Below are 10552 nucleotides of genomic sequence, written 5' to 3'. Positions count from 1 at the left end.
CACAAGCAGTGGGGACAACCAAAGCAATAGGCTGAGCTCCCAATTTTGTAGTTTGTTCATATGAAACTTAACTCCACAAAAGATAGGATCAAGCCTACTTAAAATTAGGCCTGAGTCACCCCCAAGAGAGCCTCTTTTTTTGCTCAGATACAGCCTCTCTCTCCAGCCAACACAACAAGCAAACTCACTGCCCTTCCTCTGTATATGTGGAAGATGACTCCCAGGGGTGTGGACCTTCCTGGCGATGTGGGACAGAAATCCTAGAATGAACTGAGACTCAGCATCAAGGGATTGAGAAAAAAACTCCTTGATGAAAAGAGGGAAAAGCAAAATGAGACAAAATAAAGGGTCAATGGCTGAGAGATTCAAACAGAGTCGAGAGGTTATCCTGGAGGTTATTCTTACACATTAAATAGATATCACCTTGTTAGTCAAGAAGTAACGGAGAAGCTGGAGAGAACTGCCTGAAAATGTAGAGCTGTGTCCCAGAAGCCATGTTTCTTGAAGATGTGACTGTGTAATTGTGAAACCTTGTGCCTGATGCTCCTTTTGTCTACCTTATCAACTGATGAGTAAAACATACGAAATAAAAATAAATAATTGTGGAACAAATGTTAAATTTAGGTTGAAATGCTAGCGATCAATGAAAGGGAGGGGTGAAGGGTATGGTACGTATGATTTTTTTCTGTTTTCTTTTTATTTCTTTTTCTGAATTGATGCAAATGTTCTAAGAAATGATCATGATAATGAATATGCAACTATGTGATGATATCATGAATTACTGATTCTATATGTAGAACGAAATGATCATTGCCGGGTATCACTTCGATCCCCGTTCCTCCAGCTCTTTACCTAGCAACTATTTACAGCCCATTTCTAACCATCCCATTGGTCCTTCAAGTGAGGACCAGCCCTTCCTCTAAAACCCCCGCCTGAGCCTTCCATTTATGGCAATAAAACCCGTCCCAACCAATCAAAAAATTGCTCTAAGCCCTTCTCGCTCACCCCTCCCCTAAACGCTTCACCCTATATAAGCAACTGCACTTCCTCTAATAAACGTTCGATGTGCACCTCCACTCGTTCCCACGACTCTTCCTTGAGCGTCGCGCGCCCACCACACCTTCGAGCCCCCGGGACCGAAAGCAGATCCGGACTGCCGGAGTCCCCCCCCCCCGTTCGCTAAGAGATGGACCCCAAGCGGGAGTCACAGAAACCAGGACAGGAAACGGCTCCCGCAGATCATAAGTTAAGAATGTTTGCATTTGTTGTATTTAAAAAATTTTTAATTAATTAAAAAAAAAGCTAGTGTCTCAATTATTTCCTAAGAGTAATATTCAGCCAATAGACATGAATATGGCACTGACCACTCCTATTTATGGCCTTGATGAGCCAGTCACATATACGTTCACTACACTTCAGCTCTTTTTAGGTGGCTGCTAAGAAGAAACTCACTATCATGGTGAAATTGTGTAAAAAGGACTGGATGCTGAGGCCATTTGCACTGTGACTGTCAGTACACAAGCACATTTTTTAGAATTCCTAACTATGCTTCTGGTATGATCTTAATTCCTCATCTCTGGGTTTTGTTGTTCTTGAGGTTTTTGTTATTGTTTTCATTGTATTTGCATCATTTTTGTTATTGTTTTATTTTGTATGTTTGCTTTGCATGTTGCTTTGTTATTTTAAGAAATAAAATTCTTAAATTTTAAAAAAGTGGAATTTATTATGTTGCAAGTTTACAATTCTATGGCCATGAAAATGTCCCAATTAGAGCAAATCTATAAAAATGTCCAATAAGAGGTTACCTTCACTCGAGAAAGGCCAATGAAGTTCAGGGTTTCTCTCTCAACTAGAAAGGCACATGGAAAATATGACTTATGCTAGCTTTTTCTCCAGGCTTCTTCTTTCCTGAAGCTCCCCCAGGGCCACGATCCTTCTTCATTTCCAAAGGGCACTGGCTGGTGGATTCTGTTTTCATGGTTGTTTCCAAAATACTTCCTCTTTTAAAGGATTCCAGCAAACTAATTAAGACCCATCTGGAATGGGTGGAGTCACATCTCTTTCTAATGAAAACTTAATGCCTACAATTGGGGGAGTCACATCTCTATGGAGATAATCTAATCAAGTTACCAACATGGAGCATTGGATAAGAATTAAAAGAAAAAATGCCTCCCAAAACGGGATTAGGATTAGAGTGTGGCTTTTCTGGGGCACATAAATCCTTTCACACTGGCACAATACCAAGTCATTTAGAAATATTCAGTGGTTAGAGATGAGCTCACCAATGATGGCAGTTGAGGTATTCTTATGCTTTTAAAGATAAATGTTTGAATTGGTTAATACAAAAATAGCAAAGTTCTTGCAGGTTCACTATTCTTAAACTTTCTTAAGTTGCATTTCCTTGAAAATTTTATAACAGCTACGTATTATCTCCCCAGAGGGAAAAAAATGTGGCAATAGCATTGTGTGTGCAATTTTAAAGCATTCACAGACCCCATGAATTCTATCATGAAACTAAGGTACCATATTAAAAAGCCCTGTTTTACAATAAGTTTTAGCAGGAAGAAAGCAGAATTGAAAGTAAAGACCACTCTGAAAGGAAGCGGGTGTTTATTTTAAAATTTAAGACCAGAATTTTGCAAAGAGGTGACAAATATCTTCCATGCATATTTCTTTTCTCCATAAGATTTCACAAAATCAAATGCAATTTTTATTATACATTGTCCAGGAATGAAGATATGCTCTTGTTAAATAGTGATAAATGCCCACTCAACTGAAGTGCATTGTTGCATAAAAATCAGAGCTGGGCACCCTTTCGCATTCTCACAAGACCCAAAACACATTTTTACCCCAGACATTTCTTAGGATAATGCTTGTAGAATTAACCATGAAAGGATGAGGTAATATCTCTTCCCAGACAAAAAAGAGGTTTATTTCTGTTTTCAATAGTAGAGTTGAATCTCACAAACTTAGAATTGCTTTCCTGTAACACAACTCATATTCAGGTATTCATCATGAGTTCTTTGGGTTGCCCAGTGGGACCTGGATAGCAGGGGGTGCCTATGAAATGAACATAAAATTCTGAGTACTGCTTATGCAATAATAATAAAGTCCTTTGTCTCTGACTCAGGAGTCTTCTGTTTACTCACAGCATACATGAAGAAATAATACACTAACTTGCTGGTTGGAAATTAGGGTAAAATTCCAGGCTATGCCCAATTTTGACATAAATGGCCCCAAAACCTGGTGGCTTAAAAGAAATAAGCTTTTGTTATATTTTGTGATTTTGTGTGTTAAGAATTCAGTCAGTGCTTTCTTGAATGATTTCATCTGAACCATACAATGTCAACTGGGGCCAATCAGTGGTATCCATTTCACAGCTGAGCAGGACTGTGGGTTTAAAGACATCTTCAATCACTTGCCTGGTACCTTAGCAGTGGTGTCTGGAAGACTGGGCTCATCTAGGACTCTCTCTTTCTCCTCTATTCCCAGAGTTTTTCACATGGTATCTCCAGGAAGACATTCACAGATAGGCAGATTTCTTACATTGTGGTTCAGGGTTTCAAGAGTGAGTGTTCCCAGAGACCTGGATGGAAGCCACAAGACTTCTTAGACATAACCTCAAGAAGTCCCAGAATATAATTTCTGACCAGTTCTGCAAGTCAAGTAACTCAGTAAGACTAGCTCAGATTGAATTAGACCCTACCTCTCAATGGGAGGAATGTCCAAAAATGGCAGTTATTTTTAAACTCTCACAGTATGTAGATACTCAATAAGGATTACTTATGGCTTTTTTTCTGAACTTCCAAGCCTATCACTTAAGTTTCCAAAGATATCCTCAGATTATAATTATAAGAGGAATTTTTCTATTTCCTTTGATGTCTGTGACTCAATAAATATACTTTATTTGTCCACCATTGAGGAAATAAAAATTTACCTCTAGAATTTCCTAAAATATTTTAGTTAGTGATCAATGAAAGGGAGGGGTAAGGGGTATAGTATGTATATTCTTTGCTTTTCTCTGTTTTTGCTCTATTTCTTTTTCTGTTGTCTTTTTATTCTTTTTCTGAATTGATGCAAATGCTCTAAGAAATGATCATGATGATGAATATGCAACTATGTGATGATATTGTGAATTACTGATTATAAATGTAGAACAGAATGATCAAAAATAAGAATGTTTGCATTTAATTGGCAGGGTTTTTTGTATTTAAAAAATAAATAAATGAAAAAATAAAATAAAATATTTTAGTGAGATTTTGGTGAGCGCATATTGAAAAAAGTAAAGGAAATATCTGAAATCTTAGTTCCCTAGTTGTTTTTGATATGAGTCATCACGTCTATATCAATTTTAATCAGATGAAGATTAAATGTACATTGTCAATTGAGAGGAAATAATCTAATTTACTGTTAATTATATTTATCATTTTTATTTTGTTGGGAGAGTTTCAACCATCAAGTGAATGAATTTAGTCAAAGTTCCCTCCATAGTAAGAACTAAATATGTCTATTATGGATAGGTCTTGGTAGTTGAAATAGGGTCTTGTGTGTTGATGTTTTTCTCCTTGTTCTAGCAATTAAATTTTTCTGCATTTAATCTATCCGTTCTAGTTTAAAAGCTTCCAGAATGCAATATACCAGAAATGGAACAGCTTTTATAAAGGAGAATTTATTAAGTTGCAAGTCTTCAGCTCTGAGGCTGTAAAAATGCTCTAATTAAATAAGTCTAATTTGGTGAGGCAAAATAATCCAGAAATGAAAGAACAATTGTTGTATGGTCTCATTTAGAAATGTTTATAAGAAAACAGGAGCCCAGATTGTAAGCTCTTATACAAGACAGATTTAGTCTGGAGTAGTAATTATTATTTCTGGATTTTGAGAGGCTTTTTTTTTATGAATTTAAATTTTTATTTATGTATTTCATTGTAGTGCTGTGACAACAAAATGACATCTGTATACCAGAGCATACACACATCAACAGTAAGATGTAACTTTTCATTACACCACTGCTAGAATATTTAGCTTTCTTATAGGAGACATAAGCATGTAAGATGGCCACACTAAATAATTTTCTGTTTTTTTTTTAATCTTAATTTTCTGTCAGTAATACTTTATCAACCTCATGATTAATAGAACTGTAAATTTGTAAATTATCTGGGTGATGGAGTGTTGAGGGGGTGGGGAGAAATCATTCAACTGTGTTAAACTGCAATAGTTGCTAGCGTAATCTTACACACATCAATAAGGAACTGTCAGCATAATTAAGGGCTAGTTATTGTTGTTAGTTGCACAATGATAAAGTTCTTTTGAAAATATTGGTTAGCCCACTTTCATTTTAGTGAAAAATGCCCTTTCCACTTATACAGAAGAAAAAAATAAACCAGAAAGTTATTTTTGGCCTTGCTATGTCAAAAAGTCAACTGTTCAAAGATCTACGTGTTAAACCTAAAATTATAATTTTAAAAGTCTATTAAAAACAAAAGTGTCATGCATTTCTTAAATCAATTATGCAGAGGCTTAAAAATTTTTGCAAGACCATATAGTATATATTAGCTTTCATACTGCTAATGCACAACTAACGCAAACTTGATTAGATTAACAGAAATCTGTCTTAATTACACCTTTATATATCACACTAGAGAGACAAATGCCACAAGATCTGCAGAAATATTCAGTTCTGAGCATTCAAATGGCAGGGTAACTTTTTGTGTTGTAATCCTTCACATACAGAATAACAAAACAAAAGGAGAAAAGTTTCGCAGTCTCATGTTACAAAAAAAACACACTGCTGTAAAATATTAAGAAGGGGTAAAGGATATCATCTATAACTCAAAAGTAACTTACAACTAGTGTCAAAGAGCAAACAAAACCTCTAAATAAAAATATCAAAATACACAGAGCAACTGAAGCACAAATACTGCATTAACTACAGAGAGACTTAATAAGACAATGTACTAGTTATGAAAACACACAAAAATAGGGGGAGCTAGGGCAACCAGTAAATAAAACCAAAATAATGGGGAAAAAATCTCAACCAGTTTTTCCCCTAGTCGGAGCACAATTTTTTTTTTTGGTGTCTTTCCATTCATATAATACCTAACACTGTACACTAAGTTTTTAATATCATAGAAAAACTTGGTTCTTCCATGAAATTCTTTAAATTCTTGATAATTTTGTCAAAGTAGACATTATTATGAATGAAAAACAGCCAACCCACGGGCATCTGTTCTTTTTTTTTAACACTGAAGATTTACACAAACTTTTTAAAAGTTATCATAATCTTTTTTGTCTTTTTTCCCCTCAGCTTCAAATCCATCAATTCCATTGCTATCCCTTCTTTGTTTCCTGTTGTTGTGGATGTTAAAATGCTGGCTCATTTGGGGTAATGGATCCATGCCTAGAACTTTGTGTATCTGGTGGAATTCAAGAAGTCTCAATGCAAACTGTGCACTGGATGTGATGTCTTCACGCTGCTGGTCAGTCATTGTTGCCAAGGTATCAAAAGGGTCCTTTTCACAAGGATCCAGAAGTCCAGGACTACCTTTAAGAATAATTCCTGAAGAAATGCACTCAAAAGCTCTTCTCAGTGCATCCCCAGGGCTCTGTGGGCTAGAAGCACTACTGATTGCTTTCTCTACTAATAACTCCATTGCCCAGCTTGGAAAATCAGACCAGGTTGGAACTCGTTGACAGAGGTCCCGGAGGATATGTATGATAATCACACAGGATTGCAGGCCATTAGCTCTAGCCTGGAACCACTTAGCGTGGCGTAGAGCAGCCAGAGCGTCAAGGCATTTTTGCCTGTCCAAGACGTCCGGTGGGTCTTTCACCATACCCGAGGTTACATCTCCTTCCCTCATGTTCTCTTCTCCAATAATTGGAGATGTCAGGGTGATAGTGACTTGCATTTTGGGTTCCACACATGAATTCAAAATTATTGCTGCTTCAGATATAGCACATTTTATGTCATACTTCTCAGGACTTATAACAGCAAGCTGTTTGGGTAGGTTTTCTGCAATACGGCTTAATAATGTCTTTGAAGGTTTCTCGGAGCACAGCAAAACAAGGTTGACATTTCTATCTCCTCGGAGAAGCAATCCTTTTGCCAATACTCCCACTCGCAAAACTCCTTTTAAAGCTCTGTCTTTACCTCCCTCTTTCTTGTCATCTTCCTCTTTGCTCTTGCTCTTCTCGTGTTCAGATAAACTATCTGAAACAAGTTTTAAGGCACGTTCAGTGATAGAAACAATCTTCTGAACTGCCTGTAACTCCTCTTCAGTTGGATAAATGGTCGCATGCTTTGCCATTACATAACGGTCATCAGATGAGTCAAGACGACGTAAGGATGCAGGCCCCTGTGGCTGAGGAGGCATGCCCGGTCGGACTCCAAGAAGGCCTAGTGGGCCTGGAGGACCATGAGGATAGCCCCCATCGGGCATTCGGCGGCGATCATCCCAATGATGCTGTTCCTCCTCCATTCTTCTCCAGTACATATCCTCTTCATAACATCTCATTTCCATTCTCCAGCGCTCTTCCTCTTCTCATCTTCACCAATATTCCTCCTTTTGCATTTGCTTCCTCATTTTTTCTTCTTGAATCTTTCTTGCTCGAATACTGGGCTTTACTTCTACTTGCAAATCTGGATTTACTTTTTTTTTATATTGAAGTCTGTGTCTTCGGCCTTTTAAATGCATCTCCTTAGCATTGGGATCATTAAAGCTGCACTCGCATAATTTACAATGGAACCGAATTACTTTCCCTTCATCATTTCGTACCTCCTCCACATAGTCATGGCCCACTGGCTGCACATCACTTTGCAAAGCAGCAAGAGATGCAGGTGTGACTGGTTCTGAAACTGTGTCCGATTTTACTTCTGCAATCTGCACAGCAGAAGTGACAGGAGTACTCTTTACACATTCAGTTCCTTTTAAGTCTTCCGCTTTGTTTCCAGTTGACTGCAACTTATTACCACCAACAAAGTTTATTTTGGGTGTAGACGTTTTCTTGGCAGCCATATTTGTAGGCACTGTTGATACTTTAGCGTTGGATGTGATATTAAGAGATGAGTTTCCTGTAGTTGTAAGACCTTTCACTGAAGAAGTTGAAATTGATGAAGTGTTCACAGTACAATTGTTTGCTGCAATGCTTGAAGTAGAGGCAGTTGGTTTTGAAGCAGATACAGCTGTTGAAGAAGCAGCTTGGCTAACAATATTTGGTTCTGTTGACGGAATGGGTTTACCAAGTTTTGTGTGTAATTTAACCACTTTTTGATGCTTAACACCACGAATGTGGGCAGCATATGTATCTGCTCCTGTACAAGACACATCACAGAGCTCACAACGTAGCTGGTTTTGAGTCCCACGAGTAGAGTTGTTGCTGCTGCTGGTATTTTGTGAGGCTTTTAATGCAGCTTCTTTTTTTTTTATGTTTCTGTCCTTCTAAATGTTCTTTATAAGTCTGTGGTCCCGCACAGCTAATCTTACAAACATCACAATAGTGAATCTGGGGTGGCTTGGGAGGCTGTTTTTGTTTCAGTTGTTTATTTTGGAATGGTGCTTTTTTAGTAAAGGTGGTCCCTGTCCAGGCAGCTGTTGCAGCAGCAGCAACAGCTGCTGCTGCCTGCTTCTGTTGCTGCTGCTGCTGTTGGTAGTAGGAAGATGCAGCTGAATATACTGCTGCTTCATAACCTGAATAAGACATACCAGAATAAGTAACTGCTGTGGTACTGTAAGTAGCACTCTGAGTATAGGATGGCATCACAGTGGCCGCAGCTGCTACTGGCTGCACGGTGGAGGATACAGGATAAACGGAAAAAGTTGTAGTAGCTGGACTCGGTGTGGCTGGTTTTATGGCTGTCACTTGTCGAGTTTGCTGGGCTTGAGTATACTGAGTTGCACCTTGGCTATAACCTGCTTTGGGGGCTGTCTGATAGTAGGTTTCAGCAACAGAAGGCTGAGGCTGGGCAGCAGCAGCTACAGCAGCAGCAGTTGCTGTTGGCTGCTGGTAGTACTGCTTACTATCATAAGCTACAGCAGGGGCTGTGGATCTTACATATGAATATGAGTCCTGGTAGTTTTGTGTAGTAGCTGGGGTGGTGGTGGTGGTGCTTCCTGTTGCCTCTAGGTATAACCATAGTCAGTTGCTGTGTGTGCAGTGGGATAGCCTCCATAAGCAGCAGTTGTTGCAGCAGCTGCAACAGCTACTGGAGCAGGTCTGGCAACTGCAACTGTAGCGGCTGCTGGTGCATAGGCAGCAGTAACTGTGTGAGCAGCTACTGGAGCCTGATGAACAGTATAGCTAGCAACTGTAGTTGGATGAGAATAGGCTACACCAGAAACTGGTTGCTGGCTATACTGCGCCGCAGCCGCCGCCGCCGCCGCCCGGCTATGGGTGAATCCAAAGTAGTTGCCGGTCGCCATTTTGGCATCTTCCCCCAGCCGGCTGGGCACTGCAGCGGGCACGGAGAGTCGGGTCCCATGGCAGGAGGAGGAATGCGGAGGGGCAGAGACGCCGACGGAGGGAAGGGGGGTTGGGGGAGAGAGAGAAAGAGAGGCTCTGTAAGAAGGCGCCCTCACCGGGGCCACGGCCGTGCTGCCTCCCCACTCCCGCCTCGCACTCCCTCCCTCACTCCTTTGAGAGGCATATATATATATATATCCTGGTATTTAGAGATAAGAATGAAACTGATGAGTTCGGGGTTAAAGTAATTCAGAACATAGGGGATTCTATATTTTAGAATCATGCATAATCTTTGAGACTAAAGGAAGAAAGGTTTATTTTGTCTGGAACCTAATTATTCTGTAGCACATATTCTAACTCAACCTATCTGTACAGCTCATTTGAGCAATTGAAACACAAGGAATCCAGAATAAGAAAGAGGGCATTTAATCCTGTATAGCTTAATGTAATGCCTGAATATATCCTAGAATATATTGAGCAGATAATCAGAAAGTATTGCCAAATTCCCTTGAAGGATGGGAGAAAAAATATGGAAGTATTAAACTTTACCAACAGGGAATCCTCTGATACTGTGTCAAATTTTAGGCACATCTAGTCAATAGGCCAAACACTTGATCTTGAGGCTTACTATTGTGAATCTTATGTATGTAGCAGAGAAGTTTAGCCTACCTATAGGTATGCCTAAGAATTACCTTTGGAGGATGTGTTTAGCTGCTAAATGTGGCCTCACTCTTTCTGAGTCCAATTCTGCAAGTAAAATCATTGCCCTCCCCCCTGCATGGGCCATGACACCCAGGGGTGAAAGTCTCCCTGGCAGTGTGGGAGATGACTCCCAGGGATGAGTCCAGCCCCGGCACCATGGGACCAACAATTCCATCCTGACCAAAACAGGGAGAAGAAATGTAACTAATAAAGTATCAGTGGCAGAGAGAGTTCAATTACAGTTGAGGGCTGCTCTGGTAGCTGCTCTTATGAAAACTTCAGTTAGACATTGCTATCTATCATAACTTGCCAAACCCCAACCAAAACCATTCCAGCCAGCCTTAAAGAACATTTAGGGCAATATATATAAGATTATACAAAGGTTCCATGC

The 10552-nt window shown here is 39.5% G+C and overlaps 1 pseudogene; it reads right to left on the bottom strand.

Annotated features, from left to right (window-relative positions):
• Positions 1 to 6167: 6167 nt before the first annotated feature.
• Positions 6168 to 9440, bottom strand: LOC143672182 (zinc finger RNA-binding protein pseudogene; annotated as a pseudogene).
• Positions 9441 to 10552: the final 1112 nt, after the last annotated feature.

The sequence above is a fragment of the Tamandua tetradactyla genome, chromosome X (assembly GCF_023851605.1).
Source record: "Tamandua tetradactyla isolate mTamTet1 chromosome X, mTamTet1.pri, whole genome shotgun sequence".
Classification (NCBI taxonomy): Eukaryota; Metazoa; Chordata; class Mammalia; order Pilosa; family Myrmecophagidae; genus Tamandua; species Tamandua tetradactyla.
The sequence above is the reverse complement of the archived record's forward strand: the minus strand, read 5'-3'. Positions and strand labels throughout refer to the sequence as shown.